General features: G+C 39.7%; 1 pseudogene; it reads right to left on the minus strand.

The window, feature by feature from the left end:
• Positions 1-1,006: 1,006 nt before the first annotated feature.
• Positions 1,007-16,415, minus strand: LOC140323183 (uncharacterized; annotated as a pseudogene).
• Between the last annotated feature and the right edge of the window lie 4,313 nt (positions 16,416-20,728).

The following is a 20,728-nucleotide window of genomic DNA, read 5'->3' on the forward strand; positions in this document are numbered from 1 at the left end:
TTCTCTGGTCCTGCCTACAGTAATGCTCACTGCTCACTTTACAAGATAATATGGCTCCGGCATGTATTCCAGCTCTGTAGAGTGAACTAGGAACCAATACTGTGGCTATATGGTTCTCTAAATCGTATATATCCAGGGTCTACCCATCCAGTGGTTCCCATACTTATACCCGACATGACCACTGAAACAAGGATCTTCTACTGGAAAGGAATTGAACTTGTTTTAAATGACAGGGCTATTTTCTATCCCTAAATCCCTAAGGAAAATGATGAGGTCCATGTACTGGATGAAAATTACATAGTAGGTTCAACCACTAGGGAAACAAACATATTCCAGATATAAAACCTTTAAGACAAAGTTGGTCCAGAGGAAGGAAAAAACACCCTTGTACAATGTGCATCAACAAAGCAAAACAATTTCTTCCTGCTTCCATGAGGCATTTGGATGTTCCCTGGATCAACAGTCACTGTTATTTTTATGTGAAAGCCTTAATACCCAGTTATATTCTGTGCTTCTAGAAAAAACATCTAGCTTTTTCTTAAAGCAATCTAAAGTAGTTGCTGAAACTACTTCCTGAGGGAGCCGATTCCACATTTTCACAGACCTTACGTGAAGAATCCATTCATTATCCAGAGCTTAAACTTCTTTTCCTCCAGATGCGAAGAGTGCCCTTCTGTTTCTTGTAATTATCTCAAAGTGAATAATGGGGAAGAGACCTCTCTTTATGGACCATTTAAATATTTATACAGGGTGATTATATCTCCCCCTTAAACGTCTCTTGGATTTTTTCACATTTTCTATCACCATTCCTGTGGGTATACTTGGTATCTTTGAAGGTCCCTGGGATAGGACTAATGGGTTAGCTTTGTCCCCTATAATTGGGACACTCCTTGGTATTACTTGGATTGTCAAGGAATGTATTGCCCTCACGGCACTGTGCGATGTGTGTGTGGCTAGACAGTCAGCTAAACAATTGTCAGAATCTTCAATAAATGGAAGACAACACTTTCTTTTTGTATTGATATCTAACTTTATATAACTTTCAAATTATATTTCTTATATTTGTGAAACACGCAATACAATAAAGATAACAGAGCATCAGTACATATACAGAATAAACAATAATAAACACATTTAACATGATATAAACAGTGACTGAGGACTTACAGACAATTCATGATAGGAGTTTCCTTTGATATAAAAGCTTTATCACATTCAAAACATTGATACAGTTTATTTCCAGTGTGAATCCCCTGGTGTATGATAAAGTAAAACCTTTTTGAAAAAGTTTGGTCATGTTCAGAACATTGATACAGATTCTCTCCAGAGTAAACCATCTTTTGACTGGTAATTTTTGATTTCTTTCTAAAAAGACTCTCACATTCAAAACACTGATTTACCTTTCCCCTGGTGTGACTCTTCCTTTGTGTAATAAGATATGTCCTTTGATTAAAACCTTTGTTGTAATCAGAACACTAGTATGTCTTTTCTTAAATGTGACCTGATGACAGTGTTGTCACCTTGAGAAGACTAATGTCTATTTTCTCTAGTGTGACTCATCTGGTGTATGTTAAGGTATGACTTTGTTGTAAATTTTTTGTTACATTCAGAACACTGAAATGGCTTCTCTCCAGTGTGAATCATCTGGTGTATTTTAAGGGATGACTTGCTTGTAAATTTTTTGTCACATTCAGAACAAATTTTTTGTCACATTCAGAACACTGAAATGGCTTCTCTCCAGTGTGAATCATCTGGTGTATTTTAAGGGATGACTTGCTTGTAAATTTTTTGTTACATTCAAAACACTGAAATGGCTTCTCTCCAGTGTGACTCCTCTGGTGTACAATAAGGTGTCTGTTTGTTTTAAAAGCTTTGTCACATTTATTACACAGATACGGCTTCTCTCCAGTGTGACTCCTCTGGTGTACAATAAGCTCTTCCTTTGTTTTAAAAGCTTTATCACATTCAGAACACAGATATGGCTTCTCTCCAGTGTGTTTCCTCTGATGTACAATAAGGTCTCTGTTTGTTTTAAAAGTTTTATCACATTCAGAACACAGATACGGTTTCTCTCCACTGTGAATCCTTTGGTGTCTCATAAGGTTTGTCTTTACTGAAAAAGCTTTGTTACATTCATCACACTGAAATGGTTGCTCTCCAGTGTGAATCCTCTGGTGTGCGATAAGGGCTCCCTTTGATTTAAACGCTTTATCACATTCATTACACAGATATGGCTTCTCTCCAGTGTGACTCCTCTGATGTACAATAAGGGCACTATTTGTTTTAAAAGTTTTATCACATTCAGAACACTGATATGGTTTCTCTCCAGTGTGAATCTTATGGTGTGTTATAAGGGTTCCCTTTGATATAAAAGCTTTATCACATTCAAAACATTGATACAGTTTCTTTCCAGCGTGAATCCCCTGGTGTATGATAAAGTAAAACCTTTTTGAAAAAGTTTGGTCACGTTCAGAACATTGATACAGATTCTCTCCAGAGTAAACCATCTTTTGACTGGTAGTTTTTGATTTCTTTCTAAAAAGACTCTCATATTCAAAACACTGATTTACCTTTTCCCTGGTGTGAATCTTCTTTTGTGTAAAAAGATCTGTCCTTTGTTTAAAACCTTTGTTGTAATCAGAACACTAGTATTTCTTTTCTTAATTGTGAAGCTTCTAATGTGTGCTATGCTTTGCCTTCATTGTAAATCCTTTATTCCAAAAAGCTTCTAAAATTATTTCTCCTCTATTGCCATGGGTTGTGACATTTCTGTGAAGCCATTGTCACTTTCAGACCACTAAAATTACTTCTCTCCTGTCCAGTTTTGTAGAGTATTCAAAACATTTCTGACAATTGAAACATTATTCCTGAAGCTTGGGTCCAGTGTAAATCTTTCAATGAACTGTTGTAAGGTCTTTTAATCACTCATACATCATCCATACGGCTTGTCACCAATGTGCTTATAAAGGCCCGGTTACAGGTGGATCATTGACCTGTAAAAAAACAAGATTAGTTAGAGGTAGATAGATAGATAGATAGATAGATAGATAGATAGATAGATAGATACATAGATACAATACACATAACCACAGATGATATGAATGAAATCAACAACAGATGAACAGGTTCAACAGCAAGCCAACCCACAAATAGAGAATAGCTTCACCGCAGACCAATTCTAAGTCAACCAAGTCATCTAATTCTCTCTGACCCACTTTTCAAGTCTTGCATTATTCTATTGCTGGTACTGTAATGTATCATGAGGCGGTACCTGCAGCCCACCCAGCTAGGGATGGGGACAAGTCCCAATTCATCACCTGTAGTGCCCAGAGATCGTACTGCAGTTCAGCTCCATTGTGACGTTATGTGAGAAACTGAACTGCAGATTACAGTTCCACTACGATCTCTGGGCACTATAGGTGATGAATGGGGCCTTGTGCCTTTTTTCTTTGATAGAGAAACTCTATCCAAGAATACATAGTAGTAGCACAGCGCGGCAACAGCAATTGCTGCTGCACTGCTGTATTATGTGTTGTTGGAGAGAGAAACTTTCTCCAACAACACATACAACTAGTAAAGGGCTGCAAGGGCAATCTGGTTGCTCTTGCAGCCCTTAAAAGACCCTTAAAAAACCCAAATTCTCGCACCATTGACTTCAATGGTGTTCGAATTCGGCATTTGATCCCCCGGAGAATTTCTCACTATTCGATCGAATAGCTGTTGACTCGAATAGTGAGCTATTCGACCAACACTATGGAGGGCGCGCGGACAGGGGATGCAGACGCATGGCAGGGATGGGAGGCAGTGTGCGACTGGGTGTCGGGAAATTAAAAAAAAAAAAGCATATTTAAATGTTAAATGTACCACTTTTACATTTAAAATATATTTATTTTTTCAGACCACCAGAAAGGTTAAAGGGGTTCCAGATTACAAATAACCCCCCCACACGCACAGACCCCACAAGAATGAGGCTGGGTTGTGGTGAAGAGGGGCTCTCTACAAATAATGGACTTTGCCAATGTTGGGGACAGGCAGGACCTGTTTTTTCCTAAAGAGAAAGCTTTCTTCCTCCCTTCCTTTTAGAGGAAACCAGATTCCAGAAGACCTTTTATAGATAGGTGAGGGGGCACACATTTTCTATCCAGAAAGGTCCCTTGTGACTCTGGCTGGCAGATTGTGATAGTTTTCATATCCAGCCAACTGAATTATCTGGACCATATCCTGTGTAATGTCAGCTGAAATCGTCTTGTCCTTGACTTCAACAGGATTTGCACAGATATCCCTTTTCAGCTTCAACCTCAACTCTACTACTATGAAATCTATATACATAAATAGAATCTAACTGTTGATGAATGAAATGTAATCTAACTGAAAGTACAACTCCCAGGATGAAATGGAGCCCATTAGAGAGAATTTTAGTTACAGTGCCTAAGACATGGTTGTGCTACATGCTACTGCTTTGGTGAGTAATGACTTAACTGAATAGGTCATTGGGCAAGAAAGTAAGTGTTGTCTAGAGACTTGTATATGATTCTATTCCAGATACTGAGGAGGTGATGGGTGTCCATAAACTAAAGCCTGGAGACTGGGTCCTATTGAAAAAATTCTAACATTGATCTTGATTCACAGGACCATATCCAGTTCTCCTAAGCACAGCAACAGCTGTCCAACTAGGAGGAAAGGACACTTTGTGTATACTTTTTGAGGTTTGCAGCACCAGTAACCAATCTAGGACAGAGCCGAGTACACTGATTGTATATAGATGAAGCTAATAGAACTAATCTAATTATTGGATATGTATTCATCTACACCACCACCCAAGTGGTCCCCCACTCTGACCTAAGCCTTTTGCTTATATATTCTTGAATAACCAACAATCTCTGACCCTAGTCCATGGAGTGCTGAGAAATATTCATGTAAACCTCTGTATAGAAATACTCAAATATAATACAACACACATAGCCAACAGTACTTGGCAGTACAGACAGAATCTCAGCACAGTGGGGTAATGGAATGTACATACAGATGGTTGCAGAAACCAGACATGTGGTAATGTCACTTATATCACAGTCACACTGATTGTAACTTTCTATCACAGGTACATATGTCACTAGAAATGCTAATGTTATATTTACCACCTGCGGCACAAATGTTTCTGAGTAAAATTTAGGGCTATGTGTTGTGTGTATAGTATATATGTTTGTGCATATTTTTCTGTATAGGACAAATTATGTCTAAGTTTAGTGGAGGGCTATAGCCTATTTGTGTGTAAAGTGCCATGTTGTATATATGTTTGCAATATTGCAGGACTATGTGTATGTTTGTATTTAAATCAAATATTATGCTAGTTGGTAGAACATATTTTATATTTATATTTTAGTGAAAGCAGCACCCCATTCACAATGGCAAAAAGTCTGTCAACAAACACTGTAAAGCTGTTGAGCACTTTACATTATCAAGTGATGGGAAACATTAGGTGTGCCAATGTATTCTTGAAGATGATGGTGAAAAACAATGTGATTCAAATATTAGCAGTTTCAGTGGGTCTGACAGAAATGCATCTACAAGAGCATCAAATTTGAAAAGACACTTGCAGTGTTTTCATCCTAAGGTGTTAGAAGTTGTGAATGAGAAAGATATCAATGAAAATATTCCATCTTCTGGGATAAAAAATGTTCAGAAATCTACTGGAGACCAAACACAACTAAGAAGATTCTTTATATCTGACAAATTACCATAACAATGGTAGTAAAGAATAGTGTACCACTATCCTTTTCACAGTCAGCCTTTTTAGGTCTAAATTTAGAAATGTCTAAAAAACTTGGTGTTTTTCTGGAAATAAAAAGTATAAGAAAACTTATAATTGAAGAGGCCAAATGTAAAAAGGAAGAACTACAAAAAGGTCTGAAGGGACATTTTGTCTTCATAAAAATAGATGCATGCACACGTCACAGAGTCAATTATTTTGCTATTAATGTTAGATTTGTTGATGAAAATAATAAAACAATAACGCGAACCTTAGGAGTAAAGCACACCCAGGAACATCACACCAGTGACTATCTTCAGAAAAAGGAACAGATTCTATGTATCCTGACAGATACTGCTTTTAAGATGTTGATTCACAATTGAGAAAAAGAATAAAGTAGATGAAGAAAGTGACAGACAGATAATAAAGGAAGACAGTTCTGCAAGTATTGGAGAAAGTGAAAGTGAAGAGAATAGTGACATTTTGGATAACATTGTTAAAGAAGCATCTAAGCGCACTACTATTCAACATATGCGTTGTGCTGTTCATACTCTGCAACTTGCAAAAAGAGTTTGAAGGAAAGATTGTCATGCAGCTACTCTAATTGGCCAATTTAAGCAAGTAACTGTTGCAGCCAAGGCCCCTAAAACAGATGCCATTTTGAAAAGTGCAGGAAAAGGAGCCATTTTAGATCAAACAACACGCTGGGAAAGCACATATTTGATGGTAAAGCATTTGCTTGAATTAAAAGACTTTGTTGAAGAACTGGCCAATGAAAATGTTTATTAACTGAAGGCCAAAGAAACAAGTAAAAACACTGGAAAATCTACTTTCTAACCCCTTTACTGTTACCAAGAGTTTGCGATCTAAAGATTTAACACCTGGTAAATTCTTCAAGAAATGGAAAAGCTTGATATATTGCCTGAACAAAAGTGGAGGGTTAATAGCTGATGGCATTGAATCTTCAATGAGGAAAAGAGTGAATCTCTTACTGGATTATCAAATCTTGTTAGCTGCTATTTATGTTGATGGAATGAGCCAAAGTTTGTTGAGCAATGACCAGACTGATGCTGCAAAAAAAGCCCTCTATGGTGAAGCAGTTGGCATGAAGGGATTACTTCCTGAAACACCACCACTGGATAAAGCTTTAAGCACTGTAACTCAGGATCATCCTCTTCAAATGAAGAATTATACTTTGATTCCTACTTGGACAAAATGAAACTTTCAACAGTAAAGCGACGTCGCATATGCGTGAAAGATAAACAACCAGAAAGGAGATTTTGAAGAATTAAAATTAGTAGAAAAGAATGATCGCTTATAGAAACTGACTGTAGACGAAGCCATCCTTGTTTATCCCGAGATTATTAGTGATGTGGCTAGAACCGTAACAGCAATGCCACCCACCCAAGTCAGTATTGAAACACTATTTTCGGCTTTAAAAATAATCATCAGATTTAGGAGCTTCTATGAAAGAGGATCTGGCAGAAGCAATTCTGTTTCTTAATACAACACTACATTGAGTTAGTTTTGAATTGCATGTAACAGCTATTCTTCTCTACAACTATATTCCAAGTTTATTATATAAATAGTTTTAGATTTTTTAGCTTTTGTTAAAAGTTAAGCCTTGTTTTTTGTTTTAAAACTACCATATTTCAAATTTTTAAACTGGTAAAGTTCCTGTTCTTGATTTTTATGCTGCTACTTTATTGCTGCTTGATAAAAACAATAAAACCTTATTGTTTTCTTTTTTTTCGTCTTTTGATTAAACTTGCCAATGTTGCCTACCTTCAATCAACATGGAAAATACATTAGCATATTACTGGGTTTCTCATTTTATCTTCACACTTTTTCATTCACAATTCACACTTCACACTTTTGCAACCAAACACAAAAAAAAAATTCACCCTTGTCAAAAAATATTTTGCATTCAAACTTCTCAAAAAAATGTAGACCGCCTAATTATTCATAAATCAATAAATGTATTTTAAAATTAAATATAACACAATATTTTTACCATTATTTATTAATCATTAATGCTTTCTCCTCTTATGTATTTAGGCAAGAAGCTAAACATTTTTGTATAATAATTTGAGCAATCCTGCTCGCTCCTTGTTAAAAATACACTATTGATGCTTTCTAATAAAGCACCCAAAATAATTAGCCTATTTCTTATTACTACTTCTTTCCATTTGGAGAACATGTTCTCAACAGGATTAAGAAATGGACAGTAAGGTGGTAAAAATAGGAGTTGGTGTCCCTTACTTTCAACCAAGCTCTTTACCTGGCTGGTTTTATGAAAGTGGAGGGTCACATTTTTTTTTTCACACAACAAATTGAATCATTTCTGGAACGCACTACAGCCACAACATGCATCGCCCTTTGCCCAATAGGAGATCTTCACCCGTTTGGATCTTATTGAGATGTTAAAACCTACTTCATCAAGAAAGTAGATGTTTTTTCCATTTTCCTTAGCAATGAGAATAAAGCTTTTGTCAGCATAGCTAAGCCTTTCTTGAAGAGAGTGGAAATCATTGACCCTTGCAGGAATTAAATAAGTTCTTTTTAATGACCATTGGGATTTATCAATGCATCTATCTCTTGTTGAAATAGATACATTAATTCCAAGTTTGGCAAATAATTAATCCTTCATTTCCCTGAGGCTTATTCCGCAATCTTTCGACATTAACTTGCGTAACTCCTCCTTATGGGCTTCATCCAACTTTGAATTTCTCAGACCTCATCTTGGTAATTTTTCCAGTGTACCGGAAGATTCATTGGCCCTAATAATTTTGGGTACGGTTGTACGAATACAACCCAAAGCCAACCCTTGTTCTTACTAATATTTTGCCTGCAGCAGCTAGTACTGTTGGCTCTGGAGATTGCTGGAGTCGGGATGAGACCGTGAGATGAATGTTTCTAAAATGTATACCTGATTCCCTACAGTCAAGTATTTAGTTTTAGTCTGAGTTTTGATAGTGGCAATAGATATAACGTAGAAAGTGGGAGACTTAGTTCCTACTGCAATAGGAGGATTTGTAATCTGTTGTATGTTTTGGTAAAAGAGTGCGACTTCAGAAAAGACAAAAAAAAAGGTCAGCAGCATATCTACCTAATTTAAAGGACAAGACACCCAATGATTGTGTCCTTGGGTGAAGTTAGGGGAGCTGTGCAAGAAACAAACAAAAAGACTATTGACTAATTCCCCTTTGAAACAAGTCACTCCTGGCAGGATGGAATACTTGTTCTCAGGTGAAATTGCAGATTAGTTAAGAGAATGAGACATCGTAAGGATATTGTTTTGGCCAGCCGCTATATAGTCTTACGTAAGAGTTGGATGAGCTACACAATAAATTGCAAAAGCCAACTCAAATAGATTAACATTGAGATTAGAAATGGGTCAAACTCATGGGCAACCTCAAAACCCCCTAAGTACACTAATAGAAATGAAACACGGATATTTTGATTGGCTAGGAAAAACTCTCACAGCTATAACTTCATGAAGTACAAGCAAAGGAACAAAATGTGTTTCAAATATGGAGTTTGGATAGCAAAACCTACATAAGAAAAGTGACACAAGAGCTGATAGGTGCACTGAGCTGAATAATTGGTCCACACCATTAGCTGTGTGCATAGTGAAGTTGCTCAGGTTAGCTGAACCAACTTCATATGTAACCACTGAGCCACCGGGCAACACAGAGGCTCAGTGGTTAGCACTCCGGCCTTTGCAGCGCTGGGTCCCAGGTTCGAATCTCAGCCAGGACACCATCTGCATGGAGTGTGGTTCTCCCCGTGTTTGTGTAGGTTTCCTTCGGGTACCTCAGTTTCCTCCCACATTCCAAAAACATGCAGTTATTTGGCTTCCCCCAAAATTGACCTTAGACTGTGGTAATGACATATGACTATGGTAGGGACATTAGATTGTGAGTAGGTATGAAGCTTTAGAAACCATATAGTTAGACAAAGTAAACAATTTCACAGGTCAGAGGACGCAAAAAGAGAATATAAAACAATAATGTATCTCATATCAATTTTGGAAAGTAGAGAGTAGAAGAATGGTAATGATGTAAAAATAGTGTGATTTTAAAAGGAACCTATCACAAATTATACAAAGACAGTTTTATCATTTTCATATTTTTTTATGTTAAGAAAAGAGACTTGGTTACATCCAAAGATTGCTTATGGATATGTAAATACATATATATATATATATATATATATATATACACACACACACACATATATATGTATAGGTATGTGTGCAGGTATATATGTATATAGTACCCGATATCCCAATAGTTAGTCTATAGTTCTCCCCAGCGCGTTTTTGGGGGGCGGGCCGCCCACCTGCTGTGACTATTCTGCCCGGCACAGTTTCAGCAGCTCTGAACGGACGCCGGAGAGCCTGCTCTGCTCCCTCTGTTCTCCGCTGATAAGAGCTGATTGCTGATTAGAGCCGGGCAGAGTGAGGATAGTACAGCACAGCTATGACGAGATCACAGGCTGTCCCCTACCCCTCTTATAGCTGTGCCAAGTCTTTTGAAAAAAAAAAGTAACATCGTGCAAACAATGTATTCGCCCAGTGGGCATGTGTAATGACATCATCAGAGGTGTGTGTGTGTTTGTGGGCGTGTGTAATGACATCATCAGAGGTGTGTGTGTTGCATGTCACATTCCCCAGCCTTACAGCTCTCTGTGTATAAACCTTCCTATCCCCTAAACTGTATGTCATCATGACTGGTAATTTTCAGGGTGCACAGGGAATACTTATAGTTAGCACCATTCACAATTTCAGCACCCCAGCTTTTACAAATTTCATGATATGGGGATCAGAATTGTAAAAGTTTGTAAAAAGACAACATTGGGGTTGCAGTATTAAAAGCAAGTGCGCCTTGCAGTCCTAAATAAAAAATTTGGGACCCCCAGGGCCACTTACATAGAAAGGAACACTGAGGAAAGGCCCCTAAATTTATTTATATCTCTCACAAATCTATAACTGTCATACTATGTTACTCCGTCTGCTTCTCTTCTTTGAACCCGAATTTCCCAAGAATGGTGGGGTGTACAAAGCCGAAAATGTAGGTGTGGGGGGGGGACACTTTTTTTTTAACCCCCCCCACACACACACACACTAAATTCTTATTACTATGGCAAACGCACTGCCCTGTTACACATTACTGCCCATTTCTAAAACTGGAAACCCAATTACTCTGCAATGGGGGGAGGTGTAGGAATCTAAAAATGTGTGGGGAACATCTGTGGAAAACACCCCTAAAGTTTTATCACAATTGCATCATTAGAACATAAAAAAACTCTGCCCATCAAAATGAAATTGGGGTTTAGGTACTGGTAGGGTTAGTAATGGGTACTAGGGCAACGTGTTTTGATGGGCAGAATTTATGTAATGATGCCATGGAGATGAAAGTTTGGGGGGTATTAGCAACAAGTGTCCCCCACTTGCACCTATGATTCTGTTTATCTGCACCTTTCTGTTCTAGAGAACATGGGGTTCAAGGTAGGGAAGTGGACAGTTTGATGGGCAGAGGTTTTTATGTTCTGATGATGCCATGCTAATTAAATTTTAGGGGTTTATATATCTGTTCCCCAATTGCACCTACATTTTCAGTTTCCTGCACCTCCCCATTCCAGATACATTGGGATTCAAAGAACAGAAGCAGAAAGGGCAGCATAGTATTACAATTATAGTTTGGTGAAAGGTAGGTAAAATATTTAGGGGGCCCCACCCCAATGCTTCTTACTATGTAAGTGGCTCTGGGGGTCCTTAATTTGCATTTTCAATTTTGGGCTTCTAGGTGCACTTTCTTACAAAACAGCAACCCAAATCTTCCAATTTCCACAGGTTTTTAAACTCATGAGCCCCATATTTTGAAATTCCTGAAATTAAAAAAAGAAATCTTGGTTATTAGTAGCTATGAGAGTCCCCCGTGTACCCTAGAAATTTTAGGTAATTACAACCAACAATTTAGGAGATCTAAAGGATTGAACGCAATGAGTTGTTAGGCTGTAGAACATGACAAGCAGACTTTACATACACAGCGATCATACTGCGATTTCACAGGAAGGTTTTGTCCTACCCTGTCTGTTGTCTGTCCTACCCCCATCTGTGATCACATACATGATGCTCTATGTGTTACCTAGGTATAGCGCTAGGAGGTGACATCTGAAGTCAGGCTGGATTCACGTTGGCAGTAAGGTTGCATTTGCTGCGTTTACCCCTCACTTTCCACTCGCCAGGAACCAATGCTGCATGAAAAACTGCTGGGCCTGAAAAGCCCAGCACTTACCGCTTGTTACCAATCCCAGGTGCCCAGCACTTACCGCTTGTTACCAATCCCAGGTGCCCAGCAGTTATCACCGGTTACCAATCCCAGATGCCCAGCAGTTATCACCGGTTACCAATCCCAGGTGCCCAGCAGTTATCACCGGTTACCAATCCCAGATGCCCAGCAGTTATCACCGGTTACCAATCCCAGATGCCCAGCAGTTGCCAAGAAGTAGTCACTCAGGAGGGGCATTTTTTTACTACCAACCAATGTGAACTAAGCCTAATTTGTTAAGCCACATTGATCACAATATTAAACTACAATATTGTGTGTATGTAAAGGTATTACACTATTAAAACATGGAACTCAAGGGTGTTAGATTAAAATACACAGCACTTGACTGTTGGGGTATAATACAAAAAAATGGAAAAAATGTACATCCTAACAAGCCAAGCATTACAAAGTTGAAACAAACTATAGGGGGCAGGTAGAACACTGATACAATAGCAGGGGTTACTGGATACCTATGGCATAAATAACTAGAAGCTCCAAATTTGCTGTGTTTAGCCCCACCTACTTTTTTACCACCCGGGTACAGTTTCCCCCAAACCAGCTGAAAAAAATTTCTGGGGAGAACACTGTCGACTGTATAGTAAATAGCAATAAACAATACAGGAATGCAGGGCTAGGAAGGTGATATTTAAACATTAAACCTGTTTTATCTTTGTACTGGCCTCTGGCCTTCCTAGGGGGTCTCTAATTCCAGGACTTTACAGAAATAACAAAAGGTAATAAATACCAATACAGGGTTTGGTTTGCCAAGGAACAATACACAAACAGATGATAAAACAAATCACCAGTATGGTCTTCAAGGGGCAATAATTCCATCAAGCCAGCAGAAGATGGATGCATAATTGAAGGGATGGATTGAGGTGATGACCCCACTGGACCTTTATGGACCCCTAAACTTAGATTCCAGCTAGAGATTCACATATCAAATTTAGGTGGGAGGTCCATCAAATTACATTAACCAATCCCAAGCTACTCCCCAATGTTACCTAATGGGACTTAACTATATAAAAAGGGGAGCTTGTATAATAACAAAAAGAGTTCTTAGGGAACCAGGCCTCTGGGGTACCCATCAACCTCTTTACAGGTAGCTATAAGACACTCCTGAATGCATTCCTATATTGTCTATTATATGTTTATGTTTTTATTGTTATATTGTTTTGCTGTATTGTACTAAGCATTATTAGATTATTACAGGGGTTTACTACTAATAACTTTATGTCCATGTGCTCTATATAATATTGATTGAAGTTCCTATATCTGTATATCAAACAATATTGCTGTGTACTTTATGTTTCACCTTGTTAAACTGTGAGTGACTAGCTATCTTTTGTGCAGGAACCTTCTTTTATTGAATATCTATATGCATTGATTGGGGATATAACATCCATAATTATGCAGAATAATACTCCAAATCAATAGTTCCTGCAAGAAAGTTTAATCACCCACAAAAGATGAGTAAACTTTGAATTCTTGTTTATGTTACAACTGTTACATGATAATTTATTGCCTACAGGTCAACCATTTGTTTTTTAATTGCTACAGAAATCATCTTAAAGAGTTAATTTAACTAACTGTGTAATGCGCATGCATAAACAAACATATGAAGACAAACAACATACTTCCCCTTTACTTAATTTGAGTTTATAAAATAAAGATTATTATCAATATAATAAAGACATTACAAGAGAACATAGGATTGTATATTTGGAAATTGGTTAAAAACAGTCTATTTATACAAATGTCAGAAAATATAGCTCCAATTTTGTATGGCTTTATATCAGGAGGATGAAAATATGGGGATTATATATTAATATGTGGTTTATTACTTTAGTCTATCCTCCTTTATATTGTGTTATCCTACTTTTATATTGTATTAAATTTGCAGATTTGATGCGCTCCTTCACTAACAAAGTGAATTTGTCAATGTCTATACTCAGAGACCCATAATACTTTATATAGGAAAAATTTGGGGGTTCCTTTCAGCTAAAATGTATTTAGTCTAACCTACTTTTTTTGCCTGAATAGTTTTTGCAGTTTTACAGATGTGCTGGGACAGATAGTCCCACTCCTACTTCTCACTTCTGCTTTCAAGCTGAGAAAGAGACATTGCTGTCATGAGAAGCAGGGTGTGAGTGAGCAGCACAGAGGAGTCTGATATGGAAGAATACAATATCAAGCAAAATGCTTGAACAGCAAAGTAACTTTTGAGGAAGCTGGCTGAAACTTTTATTCCTACTAATACTGAGTTATTGTTTTCAGTGCATTGTAAGGCTGCCAACTTACATTCTCATGTCCTAGTATAAAATACATTGTACAGCCCAGTGTGGCTAAGAAAATCATACACCAAGCTGTGTATGTGTTGTATCTTCACTGGTGTGTGATAAATATTTTATAAAAAGAGTTTAGGTCTAGGCAATATAACCTTGGAGCCTCCTTTAGCACCCTATAGATTGGTGAAACAATAAGGCATCAAACCGGTTTGCACACCATTATTTCACACATTCCATTAGCTGGATCCCCCTATGAAATGATGTGAGGTGTACACAAGAGATAACACCTGGTTTACAGGTTTTATACTCTTGAGTATTACAGAAATGTAGATTAGATTAAGATTACTAATTGCTACATTCAGTATAAATTATTTGAAGAATTAAATAACATTAAATTATATAACAATTCCTTATTGCAACAAATTAAAGCTTGCAATCAACCATTACTATCACACTAATATAAAGAAAAACAAATACTATATCTACTATTATCACTCACACTGCCCACATTTACAGAAATCATGTCCCAGTACCTCTCTGCAGACTCCAAATGCAGCTCACATACTTTGTGTTCTCCCTAGGATCAGGAAGTGTCTTTGGTGGTGTCCTCCAGCCTTGTGGGCTGCTCATTTACTCCAACAAGTTATATATTTGAAGGTTGGGTGAGGTAATGCTCATGTTAATCCTTCTGAGCACATGTACAGTGTGTGTGGGGGGGGTCTATAGTTTGGTGTCGGAGAGCATTGGAAATGTTTGCAGCACTTTACACACAGCAAACACAGGAAATCATTGGAACTAAGACTGAGGGAGGTCTCCAACTTCCCTCCAACACACTGTGCAGACTGAGCAGTATGGGATGTGATGTTCAATCTGCTGGTGAGGCTGCTGTGCTGCTGCCATGGCAAGATGTCACATGTAGCTTCTACCCGTGGTAGCCCAATACAGAACGCATGCATTGCTGTGCCCCAAGAACCTGAGGTTTACACTCAGATGCCCCCAGATCACCATAATGGATTGTCCAGGCTCTGACTCTCCCACCAGATAAATGTATCCTGCTGCTATCAATTCTCATACAGGGTAGCAATCTTTTCTTCCAGGAAGGCAGCTGCTTCTATTACTCCTAAACATAAGGGAGATAAGACACAAGTTGATACTGCATGTTGCATTTCCATTTAGTTTTTTTGCCCTGTGCAATGTCAGCCTATTAAAAATTATTAGACAACACTGTAAGCAATTATTGACCTGATCAACGCATTTTGTGAGTTTGTGTTCCAAATGAACCTTTGTCCTATAGATATAGATATATATATTAAGAGATATCTTGTTTTGCTTACTTGAGGAAGAATAGAACAAACTATTGCATGTCACAGAGCCCTAACCGCAAACTATAACTGTCAGAGCCTTATCTGTAACGAAACATGTTTAACTACAAGTCAAAACAGGAACCTGTGAGTTCTCTAAAATTCTAAGCGTACGTGGCAAATAATTTCCTAATGTTGCTATGACCATATATGTATGTATGTATTGTATAACTCATATGTTTGCACTGGCGCAGTACTTACCAAAAGTGACTATATAAGTGTATGACATCAATAAACTTTGGCCAATTCTTGTATACCACATACCTTGTGTGCGTGTCTTCTTGAGAATTGTCTCCTGACGCGTCAGAGGTGAAGGCAGTTTCCAGTCTTGACCAGGGTGTACGGATACAGGTGGAATAGATCCTTTCAGAAGCCTGTTTAGAATTTTAGACAGGGATAGTTTTTCTGCTAAGAATTGCAAATTCTTGTATATCTCTTATCTTCACACATGGCCTTTTGAGTGTTCTAAGCAAGATTTTGTTGCAAGGGAGTAGCTGGGGCAGATACAAGAAATTGGCTGGGGAGGGCTCCTGGATGGTCTGGGATGATGGACAATTTCTGTGTAATAACGTATATAGACTGTAGCTTTTCAATTGCAATAAAATTGTAATAGTTAACCATTCACTTTGTGTGCAGTGGTTTTTTGCACCTAACAGTTTTTTGGTGTCAGTAAGTGGGATCCTATTCAACAGGAAAGGTAAATAGAGAATTGTATTTTTCTTTTTGCTTTCCTAGTGATAGGATTGCTAAGAGATATCGGGCTTAAATAGCCGCAAGGGCTTAGGTAGCCGCAATGGTTTAGGTAGCCATAAGAAAATCCCAGCCTTAGGTAGACAAGAAGGGATAGATAATAGAATTGTGAGCACTGTATTTTTTAACAGTTTTTAGGACTGTATTCCTAAGGGATTTAGGACTGTGAACTTGTGGTATTCCTAGATCTGCTGCAAAGAAAACTCTAAGGAGCCAATACCCCTAATGGGGGAGACCCCTAAAATATTTGTCATGAGAGGAGCTTGTGCTTTTTACACAGCCCCATGGGTGCATAATTTAGCAGGCTGGACAGAGGGAATAAAAGGTAATAGCCCCTTCCCCAGAGGGAGCCTTTGATTGATTCCACCTTAAAATAATTAAGGGCTTATGCCTAGGGGATAAGGAAGCCTTCTTATACTATAAGGGCGATCCACAATGGGACATGAATTATATGTCAGAATGTGTCAAAATGTGGCTAAAATTAGACACCTATTTTAAATCACATGAGATACAAACCCCTGATTCAGATGTTAAGCAGCCCCCTCACTATACAGCTTTGCTTGTCAGTGCAGCAGGTAGGGGGTAACAACCAATTAGATCCTATGGTTCCAGCCCTCTTTATTGCATCCTCCTTTGTTGATCCAGCTGTACCCAATAGCACCACAAGTCCACATGTACCTCATGATGCTGCAGGGAGCTCCTAAAGTGTTTTATCACCCATAACCAGACAAATTGGGTCTTGTTATGAATATGCCATTTTTTACTGTGGGTAATCAAATGATAATTAAACCTTTAGATCCAATAACATGCAATGCCATTGTAGACCTATTATATCCCCCTATAATAGTCCCATAAACCTTGTCGCCAAACAGGACGGTACTTATCGTTTTGTACAAGACCTTCGGGCAATGATTTGATAATCCAATATCACCTGTCATGCCGGACAAACACCATCCTCACATCTATCCCTGCCACAGCTAATAATTTCTCTGTCACTGTGCGTGACTCTGTTTCCAAGCTTCATCAATTCCATCCAATCCGCTGGCCAATCAGAAAATAGCCTCTTGACCAGCTATTTAGCTAGCTCACAGACTGCATTCTGTGTTTTTGCAACAAGTCTTCACTAGTGCGGACCCACTAGTTCTGTGAGCTAGTTCCTGTACACCTGTTCCTTAATCCAGTGTTTCCTGTGTCCATCTCCTGTGTTAACCCCTCTTTGTCCAGTTTGTTGGTTCCCAGCAACTTCCCGGTCTATGGATATCCTTGCATCGCCTGTGCCTCCTGTTGCTTCCAGCGTCTCCTGTGTTCCCTGTGCCGGCAGTGGCCTCTGTGTCACTGGTGTCTGTCTCCTGGATCCCTGGCAATTGATCCCTGGTGTGTGACCTGACCTCACTTGCTTTCTGCCTGCCTCGACCCCAGCCTTCCTTGACTATCCTTCTGCTTTGTGATTTGGTACCGTGCTTGCCAACCTTGGTGTTTCCAAGGACCGCAACCTGGCCGTAACCACCGGCGCAACACTCTCACCATCAGAGGTTTTGGAGAAAACTTGGTTATAGCTTAGACTCTGGACCTTGGTCCTTGTCAGGGCTCAAACCACCTCTATACAAGCGGTAGCGCCCCCTAGTGGTTATGTCTCTCTCTGCATGACAGTTTGCATGAACCATGTATAACACCCTTACAGACCTCAGCAGACCCCAACCAATTACTCGCCCAGAGGCTGGACGTTCAGTAAGCCACTCAAACCCAGGTACTGCGCCAGCTTCTTGTGCTCACTACCTGCCTGGACCAACTTCTGGTTCCCTCCAGTGCACCTGCAGACTTCCTCCAGTACTGGTCCAGTCTCCTGCAATACCAGTGGCCTCTGCACTTCATCTACCACCCCTACAACGATTTTCTGGGGATCCCAGGACCTGTCTTGGCTTCATCAACCTCTGCAATATACATTTTGAGCTTCAGCCACAAAACTTCCCCACTGACCGGGCTAAAGTGGCGTAGGTGATATCCCTCCTTTCTGGAGAAACCTTGGCGTGGGCATCTCCGCTCTGGGTGAGGAAGGTTCGGGTCACCTAGCATTGAAGCTTTCCTGAGTCTTTTTAGAAGGGTTTTTGATGAACCTGCTCAGGCCTCCTCAGCAGCCAGCACTCTCCTGCGCCAGGAGTCAATTACTTACAAGAAGGGCCCCTCGCCAATGCCTCTGGAGTAGCCACACCAATGCCTCTGGCCAGTTTGCTGTTAAGTTTCACACTGTATCGGCGGAGCTCGCCTGGAACAACAAGGCCCTCACACTGCTCTGTATGATTTGATCGACCTGGCTACCCAGATTGATATATGTTTCCAGGAGAAATCTCTCTACTGCAAGGTCTTCTCCCCACAACTAGCTCCATCATTCCAGCGGCATCTGGAACCTCCAGTTTCCTCTTTCATCAGAAGTACCCATGCAACTGAGCTGCTCAGCCCTATTTCCAGAGGAGAGATCCCGGCGTCTCAGGTCTCTGCATTTACAGTGGATTGAAAGGACACTTTACTAAAATCTGCCCACAAAGGCCAGTAAACTTCAGGGCCTAGTATGCTCTGAGGGGGCATGCTAGGTCACTCTTCTCCCCCCTCCACTCAGCGTCCCTCAATACCAATCCAGCTTCACCACAAGACGTCCACACTTGCCCTAAAAGCTTTTATCGTCTCTGGAGCAGCAGCGAATTTCATCTCTGCTACTCTTGTGCAGGAGTGCGCCTGGCCTAAAGAGCCACTGACTCAACCCCTGCGTATCTCTGCAGTGCTTGGTACTGTTCTGTCCTGCGGACTTATCTGCTTCCGCACCTTGCTACATCAGGAGATCATATCCTTCCTTGTATTTCCCCAGGCCTTATCTGCAGTCATCCAGGGACTCCCATGGCTTCAACAACACTCTCCAGTGCTAGATTGGTCTACTCCAGAGGCACTGGCGTGGGGCCCTTCTTGTCACTCAGTGTTTGACCAAGATCCAACCTCTCAGGCCTCTTGCCCTCTCCACATCAGAGTTGGCTCCATCCATTCCTATCCAGTACAAGGACTTCCAATAGGTCTTCTCCAAATGCCAGGCCGAGCAACTTCCTCACCATGGCTCCCATGACTGTGCGATAGACCTCATACCTAATTCCACACCTCCCAGAGGTGGGGTATACCCCCTGAGTCTTCCGGAGACCAAGGCTATTAGTGAATACATCCAGGAGAATCTGGTAAGATGATTTATACGTATGTCCTCCTCCCCGCTGGAGAAGGATTATTCTTTGTATGGATGGGGAAAATTTGTAGGCGCATGCACCAGCATTTATGGCAGTGAGTTGCTGGACAGACTGGCTCCCTTAAGGCTCAGCCCCCGACCTCTGTGTCTGTTGACGGAGCAGCTTCTGAGATCACATGGAGGAGGAAGGCGCCCTAGATTGTCAGTGCGGATACTTCATGGTGGGGGCAACACAGGGAAAATTATGGACGGATTCCCCTGGTCACAGTTTCTACAGGAGCAGGTGAAAATGGTGGAACGCCCTGCGGAGAGTCATACAGCAAGGTCTCCAGGATCCCCCCAGGTAAGTTTTCCTGGTTCCAATACAGCTGGTCAAGGTAGAAGAGAGGGCAGAGTCAATCTACCACAAAGCCCAGCTGTATCACATATTAGTAACAAGGAGATTATATCTGAGATTGAATTAAATTTATCAGATAACAGACACAGTGCAATATCCCAGAGTAACTCTTCATATGTAAAACTTGACTGAAAATAAATCTAGAATGTTTGCACACATGACGTCTATTATTCAAATTGAACTGGCGAAAACTTCTGCTGCTATTACTACTGATATTAGACAAGATCTGTAAGGGATTGGGAACAGATTAGCTATTGAACAAAACCTTGACAATACTACTATGAAAGTAATGCAAAATGTAAAACAGATTAACTGTATTGTAATCGAAAATAGTTAAATCAAAAAATTGATGAATCTGGAAAATCTCTAATTTTTGTGTGCAAGGTTAACCAGAGAATTTCAAAGATGTAAAATCTGTGAATAAACAGGTTCTCCAGAAACTCCAGAGATATACCTTGAAATTGATAGAGCCTATAGGACATTGGTGACTCCTATAGCAGAAGGCCCTCCAAGAGATATAATAGTGAAATTGCCCTATTATTCTACCAAAGAAATTTTAATGAAAATATTGAGAGGAAATGAGCCAATGATAATGGAAGGTGCCCCAGTTCTGATTTATGCAGATCTCTCA

This window comes from Pyxicephalus adspersus, chromosome 1 (assembly GCF_032062135.1).
Source record: "Pyxicephalus adspersus chromosome 1, UCB_Pads_2.0, whole genome shotgun sequence".
Taxonomy (NCBI): Eukaryota; Metazoa; Chordata; class Amphibia; order Anura; family Pyxicephalidae; genus Pyxicephalus; species Pyxicephalus adspersus.